The 4,430-nt window shown below is 44.0% G+C and overlaps 1 protein-coding gene across 1 annotated transcript in view; it reads right to left on the bottom strand.

Annotated features, from left to right (window-relative positions):
• LOC118495113 (NACHT, LRR and PYD domains-containing protein 3-like) overlaps window positions 1-2,288 on the bottom strand; it is a 45,254-nt gene extending 42,966 nt beyond the window's left edge. Inside the window, exon 1 of the mRNA XM_036001540.1 lies at window positions 2,198-2,288. The gene's annotated coding sequence lies outside the window, so the exon portion shown is untranslated. The remainder of the gene's footprint in view (window positions 1-2,197) is intronic.
• Window positions 2,289-4,430: the final 2,142 nt, after the last annotated feature.

Here is a 4,430-nt window from a genome sequence, read left to right as displayed (position 1 = left end):
TTAAGGGAGAAGGTCCCACATCAGGGCCAGACATGTTTATTTTATTCACATGCTTTTGTTTCATTGAAAAAGTGAAATATCTTTGGTTGTATTACTGCATGTCGCTATTTATTGTAATTAGTGTTTTGTAGCTTTTTTCGTTATTAGGGCCCGAGCGCTGACAGCGGCGAAGGCACTATTGAAACTGAAGGAATTATTATTATTTTCCCGGCAAATGAATTGGCTTTTTGAGGGGCTTAACATATTCAAAAACTCACCAAATTTGGCGGTCGCATCAAGTCTGCTGAAAATTTACGTATTTTAAGGGATTCGGGAATAGGCGCGCAAAAATGGCTTGCTAGCTCCCCCTACAATGTTAAAAAAATTGAGCCCCTGCAGTGCGTTTAACGTAGACTCACGAAACTTGGTACACGTATGTATCATGTCAAGATGTACAAAAAACGTCATTGAAGCCATACCCTAAGCCCAACAGGAAGTCCGCCATTTTGATTTCAAAGTTCGAAATTAGTGCAATTTTGGCCATTTCCACATGTCGTACTTTAACAAACTCCTCCTAGAGATTTCATCCGATCAACTTCAAATTCGGTCTGTGCCATCTTAAGACATTAAAGATGAAAAGTTGTTAAAAGAAAAACTTTTCGTCATAGGGCGTGGCCGTGGCGGGGCGGCCATTTTGTGCGTTTCGCCGCCGAAACAGGAAGTGGGTGTAACTCGAGTGTACATTGTCCGATTGGCTCGAAACGTTTCAGGATTCATAAGAGTCCAACCCTGAGGACAAATAAAGGCCGATATTTACTTAAAGTCATAGCGCCCCCTAGTGGCAACAGGAAGTAGGCCTAAAAGTCAAGGTGCTATACTTTAACGAACTCCTCCTAGAGATTTCATCCGATGTACTTCAAACTTGGTCTCTATCATCCCAACACCTTAAAGATGAAAAGTCATTAAAAGAAAAACTTTTCGTCGGACGGTGTGGGCGTGGCGTGGCGGCCATTTTGAGTGTTGAGCGATGAACAAATAAATTGTTGTAACTTGAGTGTACATTGTCGTATCTGCCCGAAAATTCTCACGATTGACAAAGGTCCAGGCCTGAGGACATCTGCAGGCCATATTTGACTTTTGGTCATAGCGCCCCCCGCTGGCAACAGGAAATGCGCCTTATATGACAAACATCATCCGATTTACATGAAACTTAGAATGTGTGGTCTACATGTGATAATGAGCCGGCCCCTATAATATAACCACGCCCACTTACTCAGGCCACGTTTAAGGTAGTCTTGTGTGAGGTGTCATTGAACTCAGCAGAGTTGCTTCTTCATTGGTGATGGGTTGACCCGGCCCCTATAATTTAGCCACGCCCCTTTTTATAACTGGTGACCCATTTAAGGAAGTGTCTTGTGTGAGGTATCAATGAACTCAACAGAGTTACTTCTTCATTGGTGATGGTTTGGCCCGCCCCCTATGTTCAAGCCACGCCCCCTTTCATAAATGCTGACCCATCTAAGGTAGAGTCTTGTGTGAGGTATCGTTGAACGCAGCAGGGAGTTCCCTTTTCATTGGTGACGATTTGCGGTGTCTGAGTGCCGCGCAAATGCACGGTCGCAAGGAGCGGCGACCAAAGGTGACCCCGACGCGCGCAGAGGAGCGAGGGCCCGTCCTTCGCTGCTTGCAGCTTTAATTTGTATATATTTTTGTATTTTATTTGTCTACGTATTGCAATGACTGAACTTCTGTAAAATACTTTTTTTGAAATAAAGTTGAAAAAATCAATAAAGAAAAATAAAAAATACATGTGTTGTTTAACAGAGCTAAGCTAGCTAGCTTATATTTGGACTGCTGTTGATGCTCCGTTACTGACTGAAAGATTTAATGACTGTAGACACTGACTACTCATTACACAAGCTGAACATGTTTCCTAAAATATGAAATCCATCCCCCCTCTGTCTTCTTTCCTCACTGATACCAACAGTGAAGTCTTCAACACAAACATATTAATGTGGGAGGGAATCAAACCTCCAACAGACTCAATCAAACAGGTTTTCTGTCCCATTGATGACATGTTACTGCAGTAAAAGTACTAATAGCACAGAGTGAAGTTACAGCAGCTGGCTGAGCAGATAACTAACGTGGAGAGAAAACAGACAGACTCTCTGCTCCCTGAACGCAACACAATATGAAAATGAAAAAGTGAAAGACTAACGTACTTGACTGCTCTGATTGGAGGGTTTCTCACGCTGCAGCTCCACCTGGAAGACCTCTGGGACACCCAGACATCTTATCGTGTGTAAAAGTTAAACAGAAAGACCTCAAACACTCTCACAGTAACTTTATGCTTTTATTGTGAAAAGAGACAGAACTCAAAACTAAACATGACACAAGTCAACGGCATTTCTACAATTTCATGATCACAGCTTCCATCTTTAAAGGACTGGAAGTGGAAGAAGTTTACAATGTTCACGAGGAATCTGTTCAATCATTCTGAATTATTTTATACAAAGTTCATTCATTAGTTCATAACAATAACCTGAAATATTTCTGTAAGTGTGATCCTGTACAGACTCAACTGATCAGCAGTGAGAAACAGGAGGAGACTCTCCGTCCTCCAGAGGACTCAGAGACACTGAGGAACCAGGAGACCAGACCCTGAACCCAGGATAGAGAGTCTGAGTGAATGTGGTGTTGAAGGTGTGGAGGTGGATCAGTGAGTCAGAGGAGACTGTGTAGAAGGACAGAGAGCCAGCAGGACAGTCCACATACACTGCTACTCTGTTAGAGACAGAGGAGGAGGAGATGGATGTTTCTCTCTTATTGTGCCTGACAGAGTAACGACCATCAGAGCAGATCAGACTCCAGGACTGATCATTACCTCCAAACCTACAGTCTCTACTGCCTCCTCTCCTGCTGATTCCTCTGTAACTCACTGATATATTAACCTCTCCTCTCCTCTCAACCTCCCAGTAACAGCGACCAGTCAGACCATCTCTACACAGCAGCTGATACCAGTAGTCAAACCTCTCTGGATGATCAGGATATGACTGATCCTCCTCCACTAATGTCACCTTCCTGTTGTTGTCAGACAGTTTGAGGTTTCTGTTCACTGTGTTTGTGTCCAGTGTGAGTTCACAGGAATCTGACGGAGAGAAGGAGACACAACACAGCTGCAGTTATTAACCAATCAGCACGTAGATGATGACATCAGAGGGTTGAATGAGTGATGTCACAGTTTGATGAATGAAATTAAAAACAGACTTACATCTCCATGGACCTGGTGTCAAATATCTGACTCCAGCAGGCTCCACCCTGAAAGGAGGAGGAGGGGGGGCATTACATCACTCAGAAAGAGAGAGAGAGAGAGAGAGAGAGAGAGAGAGAGAGAGAGAGAGAGAGAGAGAGAGAGAGATAGAGACAGAGAGAGAGAGAGAGACAGAGAGAGAGAGACAGAGAGAGAGGGAGAGAGACAGATAGAGAGAGAGAGACAGAGAGAGAGGGAGAGAGACAGAGAGAGAGAGAGATAGAGAGAGAGAGTAGAGAGGTAGAGAGAGAGATAGAGAGAGAGAGAGGGAGAGAGAGGTAGAGAGAGACAGAGAGAGGGAGAGAGATGGAGAAAGAGGGAGAGAGAGGGAGAGGGAGAGACAGAGAGAGATGTAGAGAGAGGGAGAGCGACAGAGAGATAGGTAGAGAGAGAGAGAATATAGACAGAACACTGGACAAGACAATGGTCCGTAAAACCAACAGGAGTTATTACACACTGTTTAAAAACACCAAAATGGTGTTTAAAACAATAGCAGCGGTCCAGCCTGGCCAAAGACAACATGTTGTCTCTGGAATGACTCCAGGTGTACCGCCTGGCGTTCAGGTGAAAACCTCTCCACACATCCTCCAGCTCACAGCTCTCCATCAGACGCCTGAGTCTGGCCCAGGAAGCAGGATGAGGCTCCAGGTGATTACGGTCTAAAGAGGGATTCTCTGTGCAGTTAAAGTCACCTCCCAAAAACTAAAATCATCAGTACAATCCTGAATGACATCACACAAAAGGTTTAAAAATGTAATTCGTTCAATGGCCAAAACTGGAGCATACACATTTATAAAAATAAGTTTTACATTTTCATACTGAACCTTAATTTTTATAATGTGGCCACACATGATGTCCTCCACACTAAAGGAGCTGGGACGAAAGCCCTTAGAGAAGAGCACCCCGACCCCCCCACTGTTGGAGGCCTTATGGCTGAGAATAACCCCCCCAGGCCACTGCTTCCTCCACTCACTCTCATTCTCCACATCACTGGGAGTCTCCTGCACAAAGATAACATCTAGATGTTTGAACTCCATCAGTTTAAACAGAGAAGCTCTTTTTACATCACTTCTTGCTCCATTAATGTTTAAAGATCCAATGTTTAAATCCGCCATTAAAAAGGAAAGAGCAAAAAAACACA

This window comes from Sander lucioperca, chromosome 5 (assembly GCF_008315115.2).
Source record: "Sander lucioperca isolate FBNREF2018 chromosome 5, SLUC_FBN_1.2, whole genome shotgun sequence".
Taxonomy (NCBI): Eukaryota; Metazoa; Chordata; class Actinopteri; order Perciformes; family Percidae; genus Sander; species Sander lucioperca.
This window is presented reverse-complemented; position numbering and strand designations above follow the sequence as displayed.